A 27,909-nucleotide genomic window follows, 5' to 3' on the forward strand; every position below is an offset into this window, starting at 1 on the left:
GCCCCAGGCTCTTGTCATCTCTTTCGCTATCGGGATGCTCTACATGATTGAACACGTCCACAGCTGTGAGATCATTCATGGAGACATTAAGCCAGACAATTTCATACTGGGAAACAGGCAAGTGTGGACCTCTGAACAGGGTTCTTTCCTGAACATCTAGCAGCCCTTTGTCATTTGTGCTCATTTCCTGTCCTGAATTGTATTTAATCTAGGTTTTTGGAACAGAATGATGAAGATGGCGATTTGTCTACTGGTTTGGCACTTATTGACCTGGGTCAGAGTATAGATATGAAACTTTTTCCAAAAGGAACTGCCTTTACGGCAAAATGTCAAACGTCTGGCTTCCAGTGTACTGAGATGCTCAGTAACAAACCATGGAACTACCAGGTACAGACCTAAAGTAAGAGGTTTGGAAAATTTTCCTCTGTTGTACCTACCAGATTTTCAAAATGAATTTGGAATCTCGTTAGTTTGAACTGGTCTCTTGGACACAGTTGAGGAAGAGATGGGGGCCAGGGATGTGGCACTTGCCCAGTAAGCATGAGGTCCTGGGTTGACTCTGTAGCATTCAAAGAGAGAGAAGGTAGTAAAGGAGAGATGGGACTTAAGGCTCAGGGGAAAGGAGGGATGAAATTCTGTTCCTGTTATCATTCACAAGAAAGAAGGCAGATATGTTCTGAGTTTGACCCTAGGAAAGGTATTTAATGATCTGTGAACCCTTCAGAACGAATGTCTGCCACATGAAGCCAGCTTAGATTGGGAGATAAAAACAGAGCAAATGGTTTTCTTTATGGCCATGGTTAATAGAGAGACCCACCCCACTGCCCCCAGGGGAATCAGCCGCATGTCTTGCAAGTGGGCAGGTGGTTCTGACAGTGAGAGTGGCACAGAAACTCAGGTGCAGGACCTGATTCAAACAGTGTTAGAAATGGATCATTATTATCATAAAAGGCTTCAGAAATTTCACCAAATTAGAATACAGATGACAAATATAAAGAATACTTAATAGGATAAATGTAAAGTTTTGAACCTGGATTAATAAAACCAGATGCCTGGTTACCAAGTGAGGACTGTGGCTTCCAGAAGCCCGTGATAGAAGGGTAAGGTCGGGAGTCAGGTCTAGTATATCAGAGCACATGCTGTTCTGGCATCTCCTGGAGTGCAGGGGAAGGGGAGGAGTTCAGTCTGTTCTTTTCAGCCATCCAAAGGTCTTACAGTATATTCAGAGAGTAGCCACGGACTCCCCATGGAAGGATTAGCACTTTTCTTTCCTTGATGTGTCTTTATCTGGTTTTGGTATGAGTGTGTTACTGGCTTTATAGAATGAATTTGGAAACGTTCTGTCCCTTTCTGTTTCATAGAATAATTTGAGGAGCAATGGCATTAGTTCTTTAAAGGTCTGGTAGAATTGAACTGAGAATCTGTCTGGTCCTGGACTTTTGTTTGTTGAAAGACTTTATTACTGCTCTTTGTCATCACAAGTTATTGGCGGGTTTAGGTTTTCTATAGTCTCTTGATTCAGTTTTAGCAGATCATATTTGTCTAGAAATGTATCCATTTCTTCTAGGTTTTACAATTTATTGGAGTAGAAGTTTTCAAAATAGTCCCTAATGATCCACTGGATTTCTTGACATGTGTGGTGATTTCTCTTTTTTATCTTTAATTTTGTGAATTTGTGTCCTCTCTCTTTTTTCTTTTGGTTCATTTGGCTAAGGGCTTATCAATTTTGTTTATCTTTTCAAAGGACCAAATTTTTGTTTCATGGATCCTTTCTAAATTTTTCTTTAAATTCTCAAGTTAATTGATTTGGCTCTGATTTTAATTGTTTTCTCCTACACATTTTGGAATTGGTTCATTCTTATTTTTCAAGGGCTTTAAGATATATCATTAGGCTGGTTTTAAATTTTCCTCTTAGAACTGTCTTCATAGTATTCCACAGGTTGTTGTTTTATCACTATTCTTATTTAAGAATTTTAAATTTTTTTTTTGGTATTTTCTAAGATGTGCTTTGTGACCTAAAATATAATCTACTTTGGAGGAAGTTCCATGAACCATGGTCAAAAATATTCATCTGATGTTGGATGAAATATTCTATAGATCTCTGTTCAGTCCATTTGATTTATAATATCTTTCAGGTCCTAAGAGTCTATACTGAGTCTGTGTCTTGATGACCTATCTAATTGTGAGAGAATTGTGTTGAGATCACCCAGTGTTACTGTACTGGGGTCTTACTAAGGCTTTGAGTAGTATCTCTTTTATGTAATTAGTTGCACCCAATTTGGAGCATAAATATTTGTTACTGTTATATCTTCTTGCTGAATTGTCCCTTTACCAATATGAACCGTCTTTGTCTCTTCTGATTAATTTTGGTTTGAAGTCTGCTTTGTCAGATATAGAGTAGCTACTCCTATTTATTTTCAGGCTCCATGCACAAGGTATATCAATTTCGTTGTTTACTTTCAGCCTGTCTTTGCCTATAAGGTGTGTCTCTTCCAAACAACATATAATTGAGTCTTGCTTTTTAATCCATTCTGCCAGCTATGTCTTTTAATTGAAGAGTTAAGACCATTTACATTCAATATTATTATTATAAAGAGATGTTTATTAATTCCTGCCATTTTGATTTGTTTATAATGTTTAATTTGATCCTATTTCTCATTTGCTTAGAGATACCCTTCCAGTGAGATTTGTTTAATTGTGAGCTCTGGGGTTTGGTTATTCTGTGGAGTATTTGTATTACCGGTTTAGTAGTATTGAATTCTTCTAGTTTCTGCTTATCTTGGAAGGTTTTTATTTCTCTTTCAATTTTGAGGGATAGTGTTGCTGGTTCTAGCAATCTTGTTGACATTTAATTTCTTTCAGAACTTAGACCACATCATTCCAAGACCTTATGGCTTTTAGAGTTTGTTAAAAAATTAGAAGTGATTCTGATTGGCTTACCTCTAAATGTGACCTGATTTTTTTTTCTTGAGACTTTTACAATTTTATCCTTGTTCTCTGTGTTAGTCGTTTTAATTATATTATGGCATGGATAGGTTCTTTTTCAGTCATGTCTATTTGGGTTCTGAATGCCTCCTATATCTGGATGTCCATCTCATTCTCAAGGTTTGGAAAATTTTCTGTTATAATAATTTCCAAATTATTATATTAATAATAATATAATGATTTCCCTGAAAAGATTATCCATCCTATTAGCCTGAATCTCACAACCCTCTTCAATTCCAGTGATTCTTAAATTTGGTCTCTTAATGTTGTCTATTCTGAATGTCAGTATGTATTTTCTTTAACACTATCTGAATGTTCAATACTAGCCACTTTGTCTTCCAGCTCTAAGAATCTATCCTTAGAATTTTCTACTCTGTTAGAGAGATTTTTAGCTGGACAGTTTATTTGATTTATTATGTCTTTATTTCTAAGATTTCTGTTTAATTATTTTTTATTATCTCTCTTTGTTGAATTTCTCATTCATATCCTGTACTGATTTCCTTAATTCATTCTGTTTTTTCTGTGTTCTCTTGGAAGTCATTGGTCATTTTTATAACCATTCTTTTGAATTCTTTATCTGATATTTCATCCACTTCAGTATCTTTGGAGTAAGTTGCTGGTGAATTATGAACTTTAGGATGTATCATGTTATCTTGTTTTTTTCATTTTTCTTGTATTCCTGAGTTGGGTTTTTTACATCTGTTGGGGTGGATTTCTCTGCCACTCTTACATGTAGGCCTTTTTAGGGCTCAGTCTTTACTTGCCAAAGTGTCCTCAAGTTATCTAGACTGAGACACCCTTGTAGATGTGGTATCCACAGACTCTGTGTTAATTCTCTTTTTTCGTATAGCAGTGGATGTCTGTAGTGGGACCTGAAGGACAACCCCTAGCCATTTCTATTCGGAGCCTGATCATTAGTTTGAGTTTTTATTTCTTCTATTCTTTTTGTTAAAGTATAGCTGATGTTTGTCATGTGCATGGAGCAAGGTGTGCTGTCTTGTCACCGAGTTGAGTTCAGCAGCAGAATCTCCACCCTGTGAACTTGTAGTGCCTTGTAGATTCCCAGCATCTCTCAGAATAGGGTAAAACAAACAATAGTAACAACTGATGCAAACAACAGACAGCATTAAAGTAGATATCTGTTTCTGTTAAAATAAATATCTACTATGACATTTAATGTCAATTACCACAAAAAACAATGGTGTGGTCTATTGCCAAACAAATAAGTAGCCATGAACTATATCTGGCAATAAAGCAAACAACAGGTGCCAATAATGTCATCCACAGCAGTAATCATTACAACAGCATTAATGGTGGGAAAGGAGTTATATAACCAATTAGTGCTAAATTTGGTAAAATACAGTTAATTAAGAGAAAAGAAAACATGATAGGAAGGTCAAAGTGTTTATAATTCAAAAAAGTGAACACAGGAAGAAGACGAGATGTAGCAGGTGATGGTTTTAAGGAAGGAAGAGAAAGAAAACAAGAGAATTTAACTGTCAGCAGAAGAGAGAAAGAAACCAATGAAAAGAAAACAAAACCGAAATATACGAACCCCAAGCCCTAATCCTCAAAAGGCAAGGAAAAATAACATTAAAAGCATGCTAAAAATGAGAAGAAAACAGAAAGAAAGAAATATGTGTGTATGCCCATGAACCTATCAGAACTCTCTCACATCAAGAACTCTCTCACACACACTCCCCAAAAAGAGAAAAGATTCTTAATTAAAAAAGAAGAAGAAGGAGAAGGATAAGGAGAAGGAGAAGAAGGAATCATCTCCACTGAGGTGATCAAAATAGTCAACAAGAATGTGTGGTCACTGCTGTGCCCACCCGTGTTTGTTTCTTCTTGGGCTATGACACAGGGGGCCAGCAGCACCTGGGATTGTTAACTCCTTACACCTTTGGTGTTGCTCCTGAGCAGCTGGTTGGAGTGGCCTAGACTAAAGCTGGCTGAAGCCATTCTCAGCTCCCTTCTCCCCAGCTGGAGTCTGTCTGCACAGGCCCGTCACTCCAGGGGTGCTGCCGCAGAGTTCTATGAGGGGCCCAGTGGCTTAGATCTAACAGGGCCTCGGGGACTTTGTTTGGTAGTATTTGCTAATGCATGGCAGTTGCCCAGCTCTGTCAAGGGATCTGAATCTCAGGAGCCTCACAAAAATTCTACTCTTGAGGAAGGGGAGCCACCCCTCCTCCACACACACCCCCCCCACACACACACACACATTCTCTCTCTCTCTCTTTCTAGCCTGTGAACGTGCCTGCCCAGGCTTAATCCCTTGGCGTCTTCACATACACCTGTTCTGAGTCCCGACCCTCCTAAGCTGGTCATGTGAGCACCAGATGCACAGAGAAGATGAGTTCCGCTCTCCTTCGCTTTTCTGATGTGGATCCACCTGGGTACAATCCTGGTGTCCATTTCCCTCACGTTCTGCTAGGAAGACCCTAGGCCTAGACCCTAGGTGGGCGCTCACCTGAGAGCGTGGCAGTGTTGGCGCTGCTCTCCCTGTTCAGCAGCAGGAACTGCAGCTGGAGGCTCAAGGCTCCCCGCCTCAGCTCCCCGTGGCTGTTTGAGAAACACAGAGCACTTTCCATCACCTCCGCATCAGCTCAGTGCAGGCTGCTTTTCTGATTTCAGGTTTTCTAACAGCACACCTCCCTGTTGTATTTCTCTGTGTTCTCCCTCCATCTGGTGAACCACCACCACTGCTGCAACCAGCTCAGCTCCAGTGCTGTCTCTGTTCGGTGTACCTGAATTTCTGAGTCTCTTAGTCACTAGGACTGTCTGGCATTGAATTTTAGTGAAATCCCTCTTGCTCACCTCACTGAGAAACAGCATTCCTGCTGCTTGAATCCCCAGCCACCAGAAATCAACTTCCAGAATTCTTCAAAGATAAACTCCTGTGACTTAGCTTGCTGTCTATGTTAGCACATGGTGATGGGATCACGTGTGCATCGCCATGAGTCATGGGACCTCGCTTTCTTGCCAGGTGGATTACTTTGGAGTGGCAGCCACGGTGTACTGCATGCTGCTGGGGACCTACATGAGGGTGAAGAACGAGGGAGGAGTCTGGAAGCCTGAAGGTCTTTTCAGAAGGTAGGTGTCAGCATCGGGCTACAGCGGGAAGAGAATAACTAGGGTAGTAACAGGTTCCATCTGGCAGAAGGGGATCCCTTAGGCAGTGTGGGCACAGCACAAGGCTGGACCAGGGCAGGGAGTGGTCACAGGGCTTCCCACTTAGCCAGGAGCCCACAGAACCCCTGGGAGCTCCTGGGTGGTGACAGGCATCCTGCCCAGGCAGGTGCCCCAGAGCCTCAGGGCTGTGCTTGCTTGTTTTCTTGTGTGTGGAGATGCAAATAGTACTCATCCTGCCTTCCACAGATCTTTCCTGTAAGAAGCCAAGGAAATTCGTAGGAAGTATTTGTTACATGCTTGTTCCTTGTCCAGTTACACTTTCTTCTCTTAACTTTTTTGAGGTATATTTAAAACATACAGAAAAGTGAACTCATCTTCTGTGCGCAGCCAAATGGAATCTTATGTGCATATATACCTTCTGGGAATAATTTCAACTGCGATTCCCCTGGCCTTCCCTACCCACTTCCAAAACAGAAAAAGAAAATTGGCAGTAATTTTATAAAATGCCTGTGCCATACATAGTGAAGCTTAGGTTCAGTCCCTGGAGAAAACTTGGTAACTGTTATGTCTTATTCTGCATAATGAGCCATTATATCTGACAAGTGTTTTATGCTTCCTCTTGCTCATAATGGAAGGACCAGATGGTCATCCAGAAGGTCTCCACCTCTGGCCGCTTGTGTAAAGGAAAGCCTGAAGCCAGCCCTCTGCATGGCCCTGCTGCCATCTTTCTGTGCTCTGTAGCTCCTCTAGTTGACTTTAACCACTAGAGTAGCCGGAGCTCTTCAGTCAGCTCTCTCCTGAGTAGGACGGCCTGTCCACCTGGTCTGGCACATGTGCAGTTGGGCTCCTTAGAACTACGTGTCCAGATCACAAGATGCTGACAGTATGGTAGACACAGGAGCCAAAAGCAAATTGTTCTTTTTTTCAAATGAGGAGAGGTAGCACTATGTTACCCAGACCACCCTCTAACTCATGATCCTCTTGCCTTAGGCTTCCCAGCCCCTGGGGTTCCAAGCACTCACAACACCCAGCACAGATAGATTTCCTTTAAAAAATAAAATAGATTTTTTTTCACTGAAGAGTTATTGCTAAGACTGCTTTTCTTAAATCCTGTTTTGGGAGCCAGGTGTGTTGAGACAATTAATTGGAACTTTAATTTCTCTAATGTGGGATAGATTGGATGTGTCCACTCCTGATGGCCAAGTGCTCTTAGGTGAGAGTTCTGTTTCACTACCCACCTGCGGCAGTCAGGGCCAGAGCAGGCTGCGTTCCATCCGTGGCCGGTACTTTCTCTCTGCAGGCTTCCTCATCTGGATGTGTGGGATGAGTTTTTTCACACCATGTTGAATATCCCAGACTGCCATCACCTTCCACCTTTGGATTTGCTAAGGCAAAAGCTGAATAGTCTGTTTCAACAGCACTATTCCAACAAAATCAAGACCCTGCGAAACAGGCTCATTGTGCTGCTCTTGGAATATAAGCGTTTGAGAAAATAAAATTAACTGTGGACACTTTCCCAGAAATCATTTTGTAAATACTATTCTCTTTCTTTGAACCTTGATGTTCTTCCAGATGTATTGTTGATATAAATGTTTGTTAAAAATAAAGTTCACGAAATACATCCATGTGACTTAATTTTTATTAAATTATCCAGCAGAATAGACAAAGTGGCAAGCCCTATGGGGCAGACCTGCCGGCCCTCTTGGCAGACAGACATTCATGTCCTTTTTGGTGCATTTTTGTTTGCTATCTATGAATTATGCATTCTAATCCTATTACTTCAAAGTACCATCAATGGAAAAAATCTCAGATCTTGAAAAGAATTCTCATGAGCTATATAGACCACTGGACCAACTTAGCCTTTCCTGGCCAGGACCTGGGAGGGCCTGTAACCCTGCTGGGCTTCCTCCACCCTCCCTTTGTGTCCTTAGCACCATGAAAAACAAATCTGAGGCGATACCATCCAGGAGCACAGGCGAATTGCTTCCTCCCACCCTTCTCAGCTCCCATGTCCCTGACTCCGGAGGCAACCATGGCTCATTTTTTGTATGTGTGAATCTCTAAAATTGGTTCTATAAACTGCATTTTTTAAATAGAACTAGCATCATTTTGCTTTTTTTTCACTTAATATCTGATCAGGAATGTAACTGTAGAATGGCCTCATACTTTTTAGTGGCTGTGTGATATTTGATTGTGGCATATCTGTAGTATGGATTCCTAGAAGCAAAATTGCTGGGTCAAAGGTGAGTGCACTTAAAATTTTGAATCTGTGTCTGCTGGTAGCCCCTGAGGGTTTTCCCCAGACTGTGAATGTCCTTTTCCCTCCTTCCCTGACAGCACAGATGGGGCTCTGGCCTTTGCCAGTTGACAGGTGAGAGACCATACCTGTTGGCACTCTCCTTGGCATTTCTCTGATGCATAGACAAGTGCATGTACATGTGTTATAGCACATGTGTGCTCTTCTGTGTTCTCTGTTCTCCACCCACTTTGTGCTCTGCTTGTTCGTTTATCTGAGTCCTTTGTATATGAGGCACACATATTTGTCCCAATGTGTCATCTCTCTGGACTAGTAAATATTTCTACTGCTGTGAAGAATTTTTTAAAAAGTTTTGCTTTATACTCAGACTCATAGTCTTAAATGGCTTTTGACTTTGTCTTAAATGTTGTACTCAACTGAAAAACACAAAAATGTTCCTTTTTTTTTTAAATTAGTACTAATTTGAGCATTTGGGACTAAACTTTTCTGGTTACTATTTAAGTCATATCATTTTCCCCCAATTGGTAATTTGAATATATGAAGCCTACTGATTTCTATAAACAGGATTTTCAATTAATTCTTTTGAAGTTTTCAAATAATCATCCTTATGAAAACAATTCTTATTTTATATTGTTCTAATTTTTGTTTGTGGTTTTCCTTGTCATTGATGATACCTTGAGAAAGAGGTCACTGGTGACACACAACATACTTGTCCCCTGTTCTAAGAGCAGCTTTTCCAGTGCATATCCATTCACTTCATGATACTGGCTTGAGGTAAGATGCTTTTGAGGTGCTGGGAATCTATCTGTTCTTTTTATAAGCAAATATGAAGTATATCATTACTTCACAGTTTTCTTGCCCATTTCCATCTATATTGACCCAGCTATACCTCATTCCCCTGCTGGAACTGGTTGTTATTTATTTAACCAATCTCCGATTTAGAGACACTTAGTTGGTTTCACAGTTTTTTACTACAAAACAGTGAGTGTGAGTGCTACTATATCTGTAGGATAAATTGCTAGGTTAGGGACCCCAAAATGCAATTATATTTTGAAAATAAAGGTTGTAACCTACATGACCAGTTACACACATACACATATCAAACTTGGAAACTGAAAATGATCCAGGGTCAGACCTCAGCAGGGAAACCAATACCAAACTTACTCTTGAAGTGTCTAAACAACTGAGCATCCATAAAGCCAGATTGACAGGATTTTGTTCCTTTTGAAAATGGCTGTTTTCAAAGGAAACCAAGACTGAACAGCTAGAAACTGCACGTGTTCATCTGTGGGAGACAGCTGCAGGGGCCTTAGGCCCTGGGTGGCATGGCCAGTGTCATTGCCAGCCCATATTCTATTCCTGGCTCTTTAACTTGGATCACACTCAGAAACATCCCCATGTGACACCAACAGCGTGTCTGCTGTTGCCTGTCTGGTCTGTGATCTAATCCAAGGGCTTCCTTTAAATTAAACTTCTCAATCTGATTTCCTAGCAATGGCTTGTCCCCAGGGTGGGACAAATCTCAACAGAGCTAGTTATTTTAATCATTTCAGTTAGTAGGTATTGTTTTGCTTTTTGTACATATGCCTGGTACAACAAAAAAAAAAAACTTCCTTTAGTTGTAATCAGTGGTCTGGATTTCATGTAGCTAATCAGCACCAGGGAAGAAGCCCTGAGTCCAGAGGGCACCTGAGAGGAAAGTGACAGGTCCGTGCAGGGAGGGCACAGAGTTCTGGCTCACTCCACTGCAGGTATCCCTCCCTGCAGGACAGAGCTGGCTGGGGTGCGTTCACCTGAGTCTCGACCCCAGCTCCTCCTGAGTGTGCAAACCTTGGCTGGACCCAGCTCCTGGTCCAGAGTGAGACGTTTCTCGGGCCCAGGCATTTCCTAGTCATTCTTGAGCCCTGCTCCACATTCGAGTTCCAGCTAAGAAACTAGACTCTTTACTCAGGGGATACAGAGACTCCTGCTTGAGCACCTTCCTGGCTGGCTTTAATCTGATCTAAGGCAATGGTCCTAACATTCATTCTCCCCAAAGAAAAGCCCAAGGGTGGGCTGTGACTCTCAAAAGTTAAGCTGCTGGATAGCCAGGCATGGTTACACGACACAGCAAACCTGGAAGGCCTCCGTGCAACCTTCTCTGCGCTGACCCAAGGAGCCCGCGTCCTTGGTCCTCCTCTCCCATCCTTCAAGTCCGTGCATCTCTCCCATTTGTTTCATTCTGGAATGTTCAGACTAACCCATCTCTGGGTTAGTTAGGCTATGGCAGGCTAAGCTGCTGTAACACAGGGAACCCTGTGGGGACACTCACTTGATGATGAGGATGACCACCACGACATGGAACAGGATGCAGTACAGTTTCACCACCTGATGGGTCACCAGGGCAAAGCCGCCTGCAATGGGCGGGCGGCTAAGGAAGCAGCGCTCGAAAACTGCGGGTGCCCGAGCTCAGGGTGCCCTCCTGCACCCCAAGGTCACTAATCAGGACACACCGCCCCTGGGGCAGGCGCCCAAACCACCAGCTCCCCAGAAAGGTGATCGTGCCACTGGTTCACCACCATGAGCTCCTCCAGCAGCATGGAGGAAGCGGCCAGATCACTGAAGCTGTTTTTGCAGTGCCTGCCCCAGCCAATGCCACCCCTTCAAGGGCAGGTCGCCACACACCAGTGCATCAGTGAAACTTGGGTCAAAGGACCGGATTCTGTCACAGAACAATTCCATCCTGATGACAGCAAACGCATAGTAGACCACCTAGGGTGGGAGGCGCCAGACACCAGGGGTCACCCAAAGTTGCAGAAGCAAGGGGCATGGAGCGCTAGACGCACCCGAGGTCCCACAGAAGGGCAGCGGTGTTCACAAGGATGGTGGTCTCTCCAGCCCAGAGCCACGCAGCTTAGGGGAGTGAGTGGGAAGGGATCGCTGCTCGGCCGGTCCCCCAGAGAAGCCTGGGTAGTTGGTGGAGAGATTAAGGCACAGCTAGGTGGAGCCCCCTGGACCTCCCAGGACATTTACCAAGTCAGAAACTAAGCTGCTGGCAAGGCAGCAGTGGGATAAATACCCACTAAACAGGTTAGTCCCCTAGTGAAGGAGAACTGAAGTTGGATCTTTACCTGTTCTTTACGACAAAATTAACTGCAAAGGTACCAAAACAAACAAAAACCAACCCATAAAGGTATCAAGGTGGAAAGTGGGGCAGGAAAAGGGCTTCCTAAGCATGCTGTGAAACCTAGAAACTATAAAAAGATCAATAAGTCTGACTATATAATAAATTTAAACTTGGGTATAGCCGCACACCGCCTCCCCACCAAAGAAAAGATTATGGGGAGAGGGGAAAGTGACAGATAAGGAAAAGTCATTGTCTTATGCATAGATTACCACAGACCTGTCTCCTTAATAGGCCAAAGAGTCCTACAAATCATATCAAAAGTAAAAGTACCAGCTGGGCTTGTGGGCACACGACTAAAATCCCAGCAGCTCAGGAGGCTGAAGCAGGAGGATTCCAAGTTCAAAGCCAGTCTCAGCAATTTAGCGAGGCCTGAGCAACTTAGCAAGACCCTGTCTCAAAATAAAATATGAAAAAGTCTGAGGATGTGGCTCCATTATTAAGCACCCCTGGGATCCCTGGTACCAAAAACAATAATGCTAATAATAAAAGTGAAGGTAATAGAGAAATAGAACCACGGATGTTACTGGAAATATGCATAAATGGCCAAAATCACATGGAAAAGATGCTCAGTCTCATGAGCAACTAAAGCAATGCATGTCAAGACAGCATGGTGCTATTTTCTCATCTATCAGATCTAGGGAGATGGAAACAGTGAATAAATCCATCTGTGAGCAGAGAAACATACATCCCACATGTCATTTGGAATCCATACTAGAGCATGTTTGTGAAAGCAAGTTGTCACTATCAATCCAAATCATGAACCCATTTACCTTTGCTCACCTCTAGGAGAGCACCCAACACTCACACTCGTGTGAGGACACAAAGATGCATGCCCAAGGATGGCCTTACCACATGGTCTCTGAAGGTGAAAGGCAAGCCCACCCACTGGTCAGTGGTGTTCTAGAGCCTTCTATTTTGGGGACACTTGTCTCTCTTTTTTTTTTTTTTTTGGTACTAGGGATTGAACCCAGGGGCACTTAACCACTGAGCCACATCCCTAGCCCTTTTATTTATTTATTTATTTTCAAGACAGGCCTCACTAAATTGCTTAGGGCCTTGCTAAATTGCTGAAGCTGGCCTTGAACTTGTAATCATCCTGTCTTAGCCTCCCAAACTCCTGGGATTACAGGTGTGCACCACCACATCCCATTGGGGCACTTTCCATCATGGTGGCCTTCCCTGGATGCAGGTACCTCCAAAGCATGTGACAAATATGTGCTGTAGAATGAAGTCGGCCAAGTCCACTGTGCATGGATCACCCCACTGGATTGAACAATGAACTGGGGGTGTGAACCACACACCAGCACACGTGGAAGGGTTTAGGAAGAGCTACAAGAGCTTTGACGGCTGCCTCTGGGAAGCGGCATCCCAGAGCTGGGAATGGGGGACCTACAGCTGACTTTCCATTCTCCTAGGCTAATGGACCTGCCGTTACACAGAAAAAGAAAAGCAAATGCCCTTCTTCTGCAGTGTGCACCCCTTCGGGCTCCCTCAACAGCTCTAAGCAAGAGGCCCCCAGTCCCAAATGGCCTCTTATGATCTTGTTCTCACCAGCACTGAACAAGAGAAGTAGGAGGGGGCTGGGGATGTGGCTCAATCGGTAGCGTGCTCACCTGGCATGCGTGAGGCGCTGGGTTCAATTCTCAGCACCACATAAAATTAAAATAAAAGATGTTGTGTCTGCCGAAAACTAAAAAATAAATATTAAACAATTCTCTCTCTCAAAAAAAAAAAGAGAGAGAGAGAGAGAGAGAGAGAGATGTAGGGGGCTCCCTCCACAAGCAGAACACAGGGTCTCAGGCCTGGGGCGGGGGCAGAGCCATGAGCTGGAAGGACCCCATGTCCCTGTGAGCCCTCTGCTGCCTAAGAATATCCCCCTGGGGCTAAGAATATCCCCTGGGCCAGGGATGAGGAAGACACTGCCTGGGTCAGCCTGATGGACGGCTGGCATTCCACATGGCAGCCAGGAAGTGCGCCCAGTGCTTCTAGAAACTTGGTATTCCGTAAGACTGGCCACTGGAGACCCATACCACTCATTGACTTATTCTCCCTACTGGAGTCTAATACTCCCATGCCTTGAGGCTTAGAGTGATTTCACATCGAATAGCAAAGGAGAGCACAAAGGCAAGTCCACCAAATGTGATCATCGAGGGCCAGTGTTGATCAGAGTGGTCACCATCACCCAGAACCTAGGAGCAAACCAAGTTCAAGGCAGGAGGCAAAGGAGAAGGAGGAGAACAAAACTGACGCCAGGCCAGCCCGTTTTCCATAAAGCCCCTCCCTAGTCCTGCAGCTGTCCACACGGTGGCCCTGGCCAGTAGCAGAAGCCAGCCTCACAGAATGGGTGTCACAAGCAGCTTCCCGCAGCAATGATAACCTAGAACTCCAATGAGACTAAGGTGGACGAGGAATAGAGAGCTGCTTGGCCTCATCTGCTTTTCTCCACCAAAGTTGACCCCATTTAAAGCTGTCCTAGAGGAGCAGGCCAGTCCTAGACGGAGGTGGCTGCCAGGCATCCCCGGATGGGCGGCTGCCCTAAATCAAAAAGTGAGGCTGGGCCAGGTGTGCTGGTACAGGCCTGGAATCGCAGTTACTCAAGAGGCTGAGGCAGGAGGATCACAAGTTTGAGGCCAGCCTGGGCAATTTAGAAAGCCCCTCACTGAAATGTTATTAAAAATTGCATTTTAGGGCTGGGGTTGTGGTTCAGTGGTAGAGTGCTTGCCTAGCACACATGAGGCACTGGGTTCGTTCCCAGCACCAGATAAAAAACACTAAATACTAAATATTGTCCTTCTACAACTAAGAAAAAGTTTTAAAAAACAGCATTTTTAAAAAGGGGGTGTGGATGTAACTCAGTCTAACATGTGTAGGGCTCTGGGTTCCACACCCAGTATAAAAAAAAATAATAATTACTGAGGTTGGGGTTTATCTAGGGCTTTGGGGTCCAACTCCTGGGTATGCACCTTGGTTGTGCATCACTGGAAGAGTGACTTAACTTCTCTATGCTTCAACTCACCACCTATAAAGTAGGGATAGAGAAAGTTCCTACATCACGGATTGTGGGTGGGATTTAATAAGGAATGGTTAACACACTTGGGTTAGCATTAGCCACCATCACGACGACTCTCACGCTGTCACATGCAGGGCTAGGCTCAGGGATGAAAGTGGCTCACGCGTCCCCAGGGAGCTGACAGCCGAGTGCTCTTAACCCAGCCTCTGGCTCCTCTCTGCTTCCCTCCTCCTCAGTTCCCAGAGGACCCCACACCCTTCACATGAGTTATATTCCTGGTTCCAGGTTGGGAGTGTTTGAAGCTCCCATGTAAGACGGTTTTCCATCGGCTTGACCAGGGGAACCACCCAAGTGCAGCCACCTCATGCCACGGCCCCCTTACCTCTGAATGCTGACGATGACCCTTAGGAGCCAGAGGATGCTCGGTATCAAGACAATATCCAGGATCTGCTGACTGTTGTATTTTCTTGCTGGTAAGAGACACAACCCTTTAATAATGTGCTTCCTCAGTCTCTGCCCTGGGGGGACTAGGACTGTGGGTCCCTGGGCAGTGATGCAACTTCCTGTCAAGATGGGAAAGGGGGCTGGGAGTAGGGCTTAGTGGTGAGCGCTTGCCTAGCATGTGGGTGGCCCTGGGTTCTAGGCCCAGCACTGAAAAGAGAAGAGAGCAATGGTCTGAGCACCAACGAAGAAGTGCTGCCTTGAATCCGAAACCATCCCTACAAGTCAGAGCCAAGGTGAGTTTGGAGGCCAGGCTTCCCTGTCCCCAGCCCCCAGCCCCCAGCCCCAGAGCTGTGCGAGCAAATATAGACTGTCCTCAGGAAGTGGCTCCAGTTCTACAGAGCACATTTCAAGTGAGCCTTCCTCCCCCAGAATTCTTTTCATCAAGTTCCCTTAAGAAGTCTTAAATAATCCCACGCAGGGTGGAGGTAGGTGTGGTAGGAAGAGGCGGGGGCAGGGTTGGTGCAGGCTCCTGCTGTGGGGAGGACTTGGGTGGGAGGCCAAGGCAGGCAGGAGATGGAAGGGTAGAGGGCAGCCCTGAGACACGGCCTAGTGTTGGAGAGATGACCAGGTAAGAATCTGGTGTGATGGACTCCCACACGCGAAATCCCTAAAATACTGGATGGCTAGACACACACAAAGGCACCATCCCTCTCAAGAGCATTGGATATAAGTGTGTGTGTGTGTGTGTGTGTGTGTGTGTGTGTGTACACATAGAGACATATATTTCCTCCCAGTGTTGGGGATTGAACCCAGGGCTCCACACACCAGATTAGTGCTCTATCACTGAACCACACCTCCAACCTGAATACGGAACACTTTTAATAATTTTCTGGTGTCCCCCCTCCTGGCCCCCAAATCTCCACAGTGCAGGGTGGATTTTCAACAGAGAACTGAGTGAGCACCTGATCCTCCATGAAGCCTAGAGCTGGAGGCACTGACCTGACTGAATGGTGGCATCAGCCACCGTGGCCATCAGGCTGCGATGACGATCAGCATGTCAAACCTAATGGCAAAAGCAAAGTCCATTAAGAATCAAGTGAGAGGCATGTCAAGCTCAGGCTTTGATGGGTCCCCAGAAAACTGAACCAACAGCTTATGTGAGATAACTAGCCAGTGCTGAAATTCATTTCTGGAACTTTTAGGTCACTGCATGGGAAGCAAGAAACACTAGGCTTGAACCATCCCATGATCATCCATTGGCTGCTCTGAGTCGCCCACAGAGATGCAGGAATCACTAACCCACACATCACTTCGCTTTCCACAAAAGTCTATACTGGTGAAGAACATTTTTATTTTTCTATTTTTTGGGCACCAGAAATTGAACCAGGGGGTGCTTTACCACTGAGCCACATCCTCAGCCTTTTTTTTTTCTCCATATTTTATTTAGAGACAGGGTCTCTCTGAGTTTCTTAGGGCCTTGCTAAGTTGCTGAGGTTGGCTTTGAACTCACCATCCTCCTGCCTCGGCTTCCCAAGATACTGGGACCACAGGCGTGCACCACTGTGCCCATCCGATGAAGAATGCTTGCAGAATGCACAGTAGGTCTTTCCTGGTATTAATTTTACTATGTGCATTACGACTTAATGGAAGTAGAATTCATCGTGCCATGACTTTCCTGACAGTGGTGCTAAAGGAGAAGAAAACACCGACCAGGTGCCCCCCAGCCACGTGCACTTCGGGAGAAGTTTCCTGGCACTAAGAGCAAAGTCAGCCTGCGGCTTGCATCTCTGTGCCCTGCAGGGCTCGACACACAGCAGTTTAAGACGCACCAGCTGGCGCACAGCACCAGGGCCAAGGGTGGAGACCAGCGGCCTGGAGAAGGGAAGGCTCGTGGGAGACACATCCACCACCCAGGGGAGGGCTGGTCAACAGCCCGCTGGCCAGCCACACAGGCTGAGTTTCTGACAGTGAGGTTAGGGAGCGGGCCAAGGAAGCTGCCAAAGGAATTGCCTCCTTGGCCATGATGTTCTAGGATGCCTGGCCTTCATCCCTAGTCTCATGACCTGAACGCCTAAGAGCCCTGTCCCTCCAGTGATAAGTGACAGAGGTGGAAGGAGCATCCTTTGCTATTCATCACAAGCCCTTTTTCAACCCCACCTGAGCTTAATGAGGTCGCCCTGGGAAAGCCCCTCAGGATGGGGATGTGAATTGACAGGGGAACCTACCAGGGGATCAGAGAGCTAGAACTTCCAGCCCCACCCCCATCCTTGCCCCCTACCTCTGGGGAGGGCAGAGGGGCTGAAGATTGGGTTGATGACCAATGGCCAATGTGTAATCCATCATGCACACATAACAAAGCCTCCACAAAAAACAATAGTGTTGGGGGAGCTTCTGGGTTACTGAGGGGCAGGGAAGGGCGCACCTGTAGAGGGTATGGGAGCTGCGCACCCCTTTTCCTGCACACTGCACCTCTCAGTCTGGCTGACCTGAGCTGTACCCTTGTACAACAACCAGAAATCTAGTAACCGAAGTGTTTTTCTGGTCACCTCTGATTTATAGGTGATCAGTCAGCAGCACAGGTGTTAATCTGGACATGCAGTTGGTGTCTGGAGAGAGGACAGTCTTGGGGACTGTCCTCAGTCTTGGCTCAGTGCTCAACCTGTGGTATTTGATGCTAACTGTGGACAAATTGTGTCCAAATTTAATTGAATTGCAGGACACAAAATTGACGACCAGAGAGTTGGACAGTTGGTAGGTGTGAGAAAAAATAACACACACTTGGTGTCAGAAGTATTGTGAGTGACCATAGGTGGGATAGGGGTAGATCACCAGGTTGGACAGGGCAGAGTGGGGGGAAAGGAGGGGCTGGGAATGGGAAAGACAGTAGAAGGAATCGGACTTAACTTTCCTAAGTTCATATATGAATACACGACCAGTGGAACTCCATACCACCAAGTTCAACCACAAGAATGGGAGATTATGCTCCATGTATGTATGATAGGTCCAAATACACTGTACTGTCATTTATAACTAAAAAGAACAAAAATATTTTTTTAAAAAAGAAGTATTGTGAGAAAGTAGAGAAAAACATTGGGCTTCCTTCTTTTAAAGATCCTTCCCAACTCCAAGATGTCAAGGTCTGTGGTTCTCATTTTAATTAGACAGTTCAAATTGACCTTGGGAAGTTCGGCCTTTACCCACGCAGAGGGTTCCCCTCCAAGAGCTAATTATAAGATGCCTCTACACAGGTGGAGCTTGGAGACCTGCAGCCATGTCTCTGAACTGTGACAGGAAGTCCCTCCCTGTCCCCTCCCTAGGACACACACTCACCAGTTCCAGAATTGCTTCCTTTCAAAATAGGCTCTGGGCTCATGCGTGTAGAACTTCAGGAGGATCTCAAGAACTACAGAGAAAGGAAAAGCCACTCGGTGTAGGAGACGAATGGGTTCTTCTCATCCAGGGCAATTAACATGGCGTTGATTAGAATGACGACATCATAAACCCAGACAAAGATCCTGCCTTGGGGGGAGAGAGAGACCCTGTCACCCGCATTTCAGCGAAAGGAGTGCGATCCGCTTTAGGGCCCTACCGGAGAGACTTTATTTCTCAGCATCCCCAACACACACCACTCCTCACCCAGGAAGGTTCTAGCAGAGCTGGAATTTATCTGCCTCTGCTGACCCTGGTGCAGCCTTCCTTTCCCAAGAGGAACCAAGGAGGGAGAGAGGTACAGCTTCCCCAGGCTCCCCCAGGGGGCAGCACCTGGGTCAGATGAAAGCTGAGGCAGAATCAGGGGGCAGGGAGGTGGTTAGGGTTCAGTCAGGGATGTTCCTAGGAAAAATTGCAGCCTTAAATAAGAGAGCTTCAGAAAACCTACTCCCCATGCACACCTTCCAGGTGATCCGCCGGTCTAGCTTCCTAAGTTTGGAGACAAAGTGGGTGAACAAGCCAGCCTGCCAGCCCCGCTTCAGCTCCCCCTTCCAGCTCTTGCACAGCTGCCCCAGGTGTTCAGGTGCCCCAGGGAGCCTGCCATATGCACAGGTAGGGGACAGCATGGAGAGGCCACCCTAGTGTCCTCCCCTGTGAGGAGAACTTCTGTGATTCAAGATTGGAATTGACAGAAAAGAGTCTCCATGTAAAGATCTTTGATAAATTCCAAATGCAGGCAGTTAACAGGGACATTCATCTGTCTCAGGGGCTTCAGAGCCATTTGCTTTTATGAAACATTAAATGTAAAGAAAACAAGAGGCCACTATGGCTGAGAATAGGCCGCACACGTTTAAAGAAAGACCTTAAACCAGGATAAATGGCTTTTTCCGGAGGCCGGCCATTGGCTAGAAAATTAAGGTATACACAGTCCTCCTTTAGCAGTTATCCCAACAAAGCTGACTCATCAGTCCTGACCATAATTCACAGAATCAAAGTGCCAGATTTGTGTCAACTTTGTGATTACGCTGGTGGGGCCAGGACCTCCTGAATTCAGAGAGGGGTCAGCTTCCCTGGCTCAGGGAGCACACCTCTCCATGGTCCTTGAGTGTCCTGGGAGACATCACCAGAAGAAGCACATTCTTGAAGCCTATTCTCCCAGGAGAGCCCACACAGTGTGTCCTGACCCCTTTCCAGGCCTCCCTGAGAAGCCAAAGCAGTGACAAGCTGTAGGTTTGTCCTTTCAGCAATGCGGCAAGCTCAGCGCAGGCGCTGTGGGCAGGGTCTTCTGTTAAAGCAAAACTGTCCCTGTGTCACTCACCTTGCCAGACCATCCTCTGGACCAAGAGGCTTGCAGATGACTGGTACACCCATGGCACCCAGGCTTCTAGCAGATGTCTCCTGATGTTGACGGTGACCACCTGGACATTGAGGAGGTCAGCCAAGCGGAGAAAGTTCGTTTTGTGTGCAACAGGAAAATGAAGCCAAATCCGTGTTTCACTAAGGTCCAGGGTGAAGTCAATTTGGTGTAGACTCTGAGCTCTGCATTTTACAGAGGAAGACCTGAAGCCCCCACAAGGGGGAGCCCGAGGGCAAGTAGCCATACTGCTGTCCCCTAGTGTTCCACCTGCCTGCCCTTGTTCAGACCCTCCACCCACTTAAGGCAGCAGGACAGTATTCTGCTCATTTGCATGTTACCCACTAACTCAGCGCCCTTCACTCTGCCCTCAGGCCATCCCCTGACCTGTCAGGGGTTAAAAGGAAATTCTCCTTCAAAGAATAGCCTGACATTTACAAGAAACAGCCCCCTGGGAGACATCCTGCCTGGGAGACATCCTGCAGCTACCTATCTCCCTGGAACATACTGCAGTTATCAGGATCATCAGACATCTTGCAGCTGGCAGTTTTACCACCCACATCCAGCAATTGCTGATTAGAGAGCTTCCCCATCCCCAGCATATAAATACCCCTGTGTGAACAATAAAAGTTTGCAGCTTGATCAGAACTCCTGTCTTGCTGTCATCCCTGGTGTCTCTTGTCCCTTCATTCCTCCCCACCTAGGTTCTCTGCCCACATTGATGTGTCCTGCCGGTCCTTCTCCCCACCTCCAAAGCATATGAAGCCCATATACTTCTTCTTTTTTTTAGTACCAGGGATTGAACCCAGGGGCACTTAAGCACTGATCCACATCCCCAGCCCTTTTTATTTTTTTTTTTATTTTGAGACAGGGTCTTGCTAAGTTGCTTAGGGCCTCTCTAAATTGCCGAGGCTGGCCTTAACCTTTCGATCTTCTGCCTCAGCCTCCTGAGTGCTGGGATTACAGGCATGCACCATGGCAACTGGTGAAACCCATGTACTTCTACCTGGGCCCCGACCTTCTTCTCCACCCACCTGACTGCCTTGTCCTTTCCCACGAACTCTCAAACCCATGGCCTCGTCACGCTCACCCTCCAGCCCAGGCCGAAATGCAGGTGTGCTTTCTCAAACCACTTGGACCCACTTGACTGATGAGGCAATGGTCCCAAGAGCTGCTGAATGCCTGGGGCCCTTGTCCTCACCACCCTGTCACCTCTCTCCCACTTGGCCAGTTCCCAAAGCAGTTAAAGAATGAATGTCCAGTGACAGCATATAACTTAAAGAAATGTCATCAGTGGATGGAATTGAATGTGTCTGTGTTAATCCAGAAGATTCAGCAGATAGGACAGACCAAAGAAAATCAAGACCGTAGTAATTTTTTGTTAAGAAGGAATTTGTACCCATCTGCCATGTAATGTCATAGTTTAGGCATCAGAAAGCTCTCATTAAAAGGTCCAATAGTAACTACATTAGGCTTTTCAGGCCATCATCTCTGTCAGAACTACTTGATTCTGCCATTAGAGCATGAAAGAGGCCATAGAAAGCACATGAATGCGCATGGCTGTGTTCCAATAGAACTTCATTTATAAAAACAGGGAGCCCCACTTGGCCATTGGACTGTGGCTGGCCCATCCTTAGTGTAGACCACACTGCCTGCCTCATACTCTATTTATTAACAAGTGTAAGACATTACACAATGTACACATGTGTCAAAACATCACAGGGTACCCCATAAATATACACAATTTTATGTTATTATGTATCAGTTAAAAAGTAAAGATTAAGCCAGCTGAGGGTGTGGCTCAGAAGTAGAGCACATGCATGAGGCACTGGGTCGGATCCTCAGCACCACATGAAAATAAAATAAAGGTACTGTATCCACCTATAACTAAAAAAAAATCATTTTTTTAAAAAAAGGAAAGATTAAAAAAACATTTGAGACCACAAAAAGTAGATATCACTAAGGAAAAAAAATTATACTTCTACTCCACCTGTTTTTTTTCTGCCCTTATATTTTATGCTTCTCTGTTTAACACTGGATTCAAGTTCCAACACTCTGGGTGCTAACAGGATTCCTGTGTCAGCCTTGGAATCCACAAGTCCTCACATCTGCTGACCCAGTGGGGACGTGGGACGCTCCACAGCACCCTTTCCCTCCTTCACCTGTTCCGAGGTGAGACCGCGTGAAGTGTTTAATTGACGACCTGTATTATTAAAACTGTCTTTTGAAAGTAACAGTTAAGGAAGGAGCCACCAGTCAGCAGAAAGCTCTGCTGTATCTCTGTAATCAACCACCCGCAAGCCAGCAAATTTGACTGATTATCTTCCTCAAAAACAGGTTGGCCCAGGAGTGATGTTTAAATTGAGGCAGCTGTTTGTTAAAGGCAAAATACTGGGGAGTCTGTTCAACCCAGCGGCTTGCTGGCATCTTCTCACCACATGGATGGATCTTTATAAAAAAGGCCATGACTAATTCCTTTTGCAAATCAGATGAACCTAGGTCTCATTTAACTTATAATCATGATTCAAGTGACAAAATAGAGCTGGCTAACTCCTGAGTGCCTGTCTTGCCGACTCACACCTGTGATCCCAGTTACTCAGGAGGATCACAAGGCCGAGGCCAGGGTCAGCATCATGGTGAAGCTCCAGCAACTCTGCCGATCTCATCTTTAATAAAAAAGATAAAGGGCTGAGGATGTGGCTCAGTGATTAAGTACCCCAGGGTTCAATCCTCACTACCACTTTTCTATAAAATTTTTTAATTAAAATAACAGTCATCCCTCTGTCTTGTGGGTTCCACATTCCCAGACTCAACCAACCTCAAGTCAAAAATATTCAGGGAAAAAAAAATGTGTCTGCACTGAACACTTGCAGACTTTTTCTCCTGTCACTACTAGTGTAACAAGGATTTTTGCAGCATTAACTACTAGAAGAAATCTAGAGATGATCTGAGGGTACAGGAAGATGTGTTGGGTTCTGTGCAGTTGCTCTGCCATACCCCCATGGGGCTTGACATCCTGGGATTTGGTGTCTACAGGGATCCTGGGACCAACACCTCAGATCCTGAGTGACTGTGCAGCACTGCTGCTTTTCCTATCGCTTTTTTAATTTTATTTTTTAAGTTGTAGATGGACACAATACCCCTATTTTATTTATTTGTTTTTATGTGGTGCTGAGACTCGAACCCAGTGTCTCACCCACGCTCGGCAGGTGCTCGACCACTGAGCCACGTCCCCAGCTTCCCATTGCTTTGGGAAGCACAGTGAAGAGGGCTCCTTATCCACGTGTCCCTCTGTCCCTCGTCTGAGGTCCTCAGAAGTAGCTCCAGGTGGGAGGTGCTGATGTCGGGCACCACCACCTTCACCAGCTGCTTCCATGCAGCCTCTTTCACTGCAACCTCGGTGCCCACCTTGAACTTCAGAAGGCGGAATGCCTCCAGCACCTGGGGACATTTCAGAGAGGCCAGTTTTCGAACCCCGTTCTTAGAAAAGGAGAGTTGGTTAATTTTAGAGAAGATTCAAGAAGATGTCCGTTTCTTCAACACCAACCACGTGGAGGTCAAGGAGGAGTCAGGGAGAGTCACTGACGGGTCAGCCAATGACCAGGACATCACCCTCCCTGCTCCACGTCAATTTTGCTGACCACGCCTGCGGTCACAGACTCATCTTACCAAGTGTCAATGAGGGAACCCGTGGAGGACAATCTGTGGTGAGAAACAGACCGACAGCAGAAGGATCCAGACTCCACTCCGCCCCAGAGGAAGGATTCCAGAAGGGAAGGGGCTGGGGCACCACTGAGGGGAGAGAGACACAGGGAGAGGCACACAGGGCTCCATTAAGACAGCCAGAGAGACGAGGAGACAGCCGAGGCTGCCTGCTGCCCGCCTCCCCTGACTCAGGCAATGGCAAGGCCCTACTGAGGTGGATGGCGCCAGGCGTCTGCTAAGGTCTGTAGACAAGTCAAAATAACACCTGGTATTTTGCCAGAGAAATGTTAGAGTTCGTAAACAAGTTTGGATGGTGCCTGGCAAAATGCCAGAGGGAGTGGTTTGAGAAGTAACAAAAGCGAGCCATTAAGTGTGGAGATTCCTTATTGGTTGACTGATGTATCTGGTTTATGCTAATTAAGATAAGCTATGCAAAATGTATAAATAGTTCTGTTGTCCTACAATAAACGGCTCCTATTCCTGCTGTATCTACGTGCACAAGTTATTCATCACCCCCCCACCCCCCCGGCTATTTTGCTGCAGCCGGACTGCAGCAGGCGTCCATCCTCTGGAGGAGCGCAGTATGTTTCTGGGAATGGGCTGGTTTGGTTTTGTATTCCTTTAATAAGTCTAGTTGCGACTTCTCATATGACCATTAAGTATGATGGAAAAAGCATGAATTTCCCAATTAATGCAACTACTTCAAAGGAATAGATCTGTTTACTCTAAATGCAATGATTCAACTGTGGAACGTAAATTGTTAATGTTTAATGAGAAACCCCTTGTAGGAAAATCAGTCAAGGAAGTTTTTGAGAAATTAAATTAAAATCTAAAGAAGAAGAATTAATGTTAAGAAGACAGATTAGTGCTTAGTACTGGGCAACTTGTTCTTGTTCCTGTGCACAATGGTTTGTGCTCTTGCTCTTGTTTGATTAAAATTAGTAGCCTCTCTTTCAAAGTTAACTGCTTACCATAACAGTGGCACCAATTCTAGTCAAGAAAGAATAGTCAAGGTGTAGGCCAGTAGTCTGGGACATTTCTAACTATTATTAAAAACTAAGTGGAAACAGCTCAAAGCAAAGTGAACTGAAAGTAAAAATGCTTGCTTATGCATAAGCCAAGATACATTCTTCTATTCTAATTGTAGCTATGTAATACTTTGTTTCTTTGAATAATGATTTCTGTTTTGTAACCACAAAGTACTGTGAGCCTGCCAAAATGAAAAGTATATATGATTAACTTCACGAGTAAAGATTGGGTTCAGCACCTTCATCTTGGTGTCTGCGTTGTTTCTCCACCCCCTTTCGATGACTCCTCACCATCTGTTCGTCTCCTGAGACCCCCTGTGGGAGCTGGACTCCTACAGCTGCCATCTGGTCTGACCACAGGGAACTTTCCAGAAGGTGAGGAAACTCAACAACGCCCCTCAGGTTAGAACCAGCCATCCAGCTTCCGCGCTCAGTCCTACTGCTCCCTGAGGCTGTCCCGCAACACGGCAACCAGGTGATGGGCTCCCACAGCTGAACGGTACCAGCTTAAAGGGTCTCAGTCACTGTGGATTCTGCAGAACCATGGGTGGTTCCAGGCACATAAAGCACATCTAAGACATGTGTGCTGGATGATGCATGTTAAGGAAGGCTGGTTTCGAGGCATAGGAGGCGCATCAACTGTTTGTCCAGCAGTTCAAGCGAAGAGAGACCCAGACCTTGAGGAGCAGCCTCTTCTACCAGGGGAGGCCTGGCCTTGGTGCCAGGAGGCCCCGAGGTTCCTTGGGACCCTGATAGAGCCAAATGTCTTCAAAGTCCAGCTCTGAGACTCAGTTCCACTGCTCTCTTGCCCTCTACCGCAAGCCCTGTCTTTCTCCCCAGCTTTCTACCTGCCCCCAGTGGGGACACCCCTCAGCAACAGGAAATTCAAAACAGGACCAAAAAGTCAAGAACCAGAAGGAAAACTAACCTTTCAGGAAAGGTTTCTCTGTGCAGTAAGTTTTACAGTAAAAGAAGGTCCATGCAGGGAGGGAGTGGGACGGCTGGGCATTGGGCATCTCCAGGCAAATGCAGCTCCCTACCACCCAGGCACTCAGAAACCTCTGCCCAGCCTCTGCCCCCAGGAGGCCAGTGGTCACAAGCAGAGCACACAGGGCTGGCTCTAGAGTGTTCCCTTCTGTTTGAGGGGGAAGGGATGGAAGCTTGGAGAACATCTCCAGTCCCATTGCACATGCACACTGCAAAGAGCCATGAGCTTCAGGAGGCATTAAAAGCAACAAGCAGAGCCACACAAGGGTGGGTATCCTGGCTAACCACTGTCCTTTGGATCTCCTCAGATACATCCTGAGCCCCACCAGGAAGACTGGTAAGAGACTTCTGTGGAGCAGAAAGGAGCAAGACGTCAAAGGAGCCCTCAGCTCCACCCAAGTAAACAATAGGGGACGCCTCCAAAGGGTCAGCAGAGGCGCTCCCACCTCCCGGCCCCCAGCTCCAGGTTCAGGCACTTACCTGCAGGTGCTTCCTGTCGTTGTTGTAGACCACGGCCAGGAAGACGGACATTAAGATGTGGCTCTTGATGATGATGCAGGTCATGAAGTACGAAGAGAACAACCAATGCAAGGTGTAGGCAGGCATCCTAGGAGGATTCGGTCATGTTTCCCAGTGCCCATCATGGTTCTCTGGCCTTTCAGGCTGGCCTCAGGCGACATCCCCCCTCCCACAGACCCTGGAAAACCTGCCCACTCTCCCTCTCCCCTGTGGGCTGCAAAGGGTCCTCAGAGCCATCCCCATCCCTAATGCTGAAGCTTGCTCCAAACCTGCCCTTCTGACATTCTCGGTGCCTTAGGAAGGCGCCAGCATTCAACATGGACAGGACCTGAGCCATGTTGCTGTCCAACTCTCTCCCTCGCATGCAGTTATGGAGACCTAGGAGGAGAGCCACCTGCCCTGAGCGATGGAGGGAACTGGAAGCATGGTCACGCTGCATGGCGGGAGGCGCAGATAGATTCCCCCGATGTCAGCAAGAATGAAAGGGGCACCCACAGTGAACGCCTGGCCAGGAGGAGATGCGACACTTAAACCACTTCCATGGAAACTGGATTTCCTACAGGAGGGATTGGAGGGCTGGAAGAAAAGACCCACGAGAACACAGCAGGACAGGGACTTCCCTGGCTTATGTTTTCACCAGGGCCAGCCCCAGAAGGAGCGAGAGCCACACTGAGGGTCCTGCCCATCACTCCATGACAGTTGCCTTCCCCTTCCCCACGCACTTCAGGGACTTGTGCAGGGAGAGCCCTGCCCACACTCTGGAAGGGCTTTCTGCTCAGAGCAGCATGGCTCCATCACTTCAGCCCCAGGAACCAGGGAGATCCATAACAAACAGGACACCAGAAAGAAACACAGGTTTTCCTCCACTGCAGCATCCACACAGGCGGAGAACTGGCACGTGGAGGGTACGGCGATGCCAACTGCTGTTCACCTGCCTCTCCTGTTTCCTGCAGCCAAACGACGACAAGCGTGCTTGGGAGAACCCACCATGGCTCCCCCCCCCCCAAAGACAGAGCAGGCCCTTAAATCAAGACTCAGAGAAGATTCCAGAATAGAAAGTGGGTTCCAATACTTAAGAGCAGAATATCTAGAAATACCTCTTGTAGCTTTCCATTTTAAAAGAACCCGTCTAAATTTAGGCTACCATTACTGTCAAATTTTATATCCTTCAATGCTTGTACAATAAATATGATTAAACAGCAAGTCCGCCTTTTCCCTCTCTGAGCGATGCTCTGTCAGGAGACAGCTGCTTCGTCTGTCTGTCTGTCTGCTGGTTGGATTGTAGGCACATACTGTCCTTCTGGATGGTTCAGCAGGAATCTGCTAGGTCCTGATGGTTGGCAAGGTCAAGGTCAGAGAGAGAAAGATGGGCAGAATTACAGCCCCAAGGATTCTATCCCTTATCCCTGGAAGTGTATAATCTATTTCTTTTCAGACAAATGAGGAGTTTACAGATGTAATTCAGGTTCCTAATCAAGTGACTTTAAAAATAGGGAGGTAACCCTAGATGACCTGTGTTGGCCCCATGGAATCCCAAGGGCTCTTAATGTCAGCAGAGGACAGAAGAGGAGGTGAACCGCTCCAAGCCCACCAAGGACCCTGGGCAGGTTGGAAAGCTGTTACCTCCACCTGCAGGGGCAGCCCCAGGCCTCCAGGAAGGAGCAAGGCTCAGCCCATGCATTTATGGGCGCCTGTGAGACCCCACTCAGAGGATGCGGCCTCGCCTCACGGACCTCTGGCAATACAGCTTGTGAGAAAGTACTTCAGTCTCCTCAGTGTGTTAAGGTGGAAACCTGGCAGAACGCTGGCCTGTGCCTCAGAGCTCACATCATGCTCCAGTCACAAGGCTGGCCCGCAGTGCCGACTGTGTGGCCTCCGCTCCTTGGGCGGTGT

At 46.5% G+C, this 27,909-nt stretch overlaps 1 long non-coding RNA gene and 1 pseudogene across 2 annotated transcripts; one reads left to right on the top strand and one right to left on the bottom strand.

Moving 5' to 3' along the window:
• The first annotated feature begins 330 nt into the window (after positions 1-330).
• Positions 331-7,738, top strand: LOC144252204 (uncharacterized). 2 transcript variants are annotated; one of them, XR_013342922.1, is made up of 3 exons: positions 331-400; positions 5,972-6,078; positions 7,418-7,738. It is a non-coding gene; the product is annotated as an uncharacterized LOC144252204 (long non-coding RNA). The 2 variants fall into 2 exon arrangements; XR_013342923.1 differs by having other exon boundaries at positions 338-387.
• Positions 7,739-10,471: 2,733 nt separating this feature from the next.
• On the bottom strand, positions 10,472-26,103 carry LOC144252153 (two pore channel protein 2-like; annotated as a pseudogene).
• Between the last annotated feature and the right edge of the window lie 1,806 nt (positions 26,104-27,909).

The sequence above is a fragment of the Urocitellus parryii genome, unplaced genomic scaffold (assembly GCF_045843805.1).
Source record: "Urocitellus parryii isolate mUroPar1 unplaced genomic scaffold, mUroPar1.hap1 Scaffold_37, whole genome shotgun sequence".
NCBI lineage: Eukaryota > Metazoa > Chordata > Mammalia > Rodentia > Sciuridae > Urocitellus > Urocitellus parryii.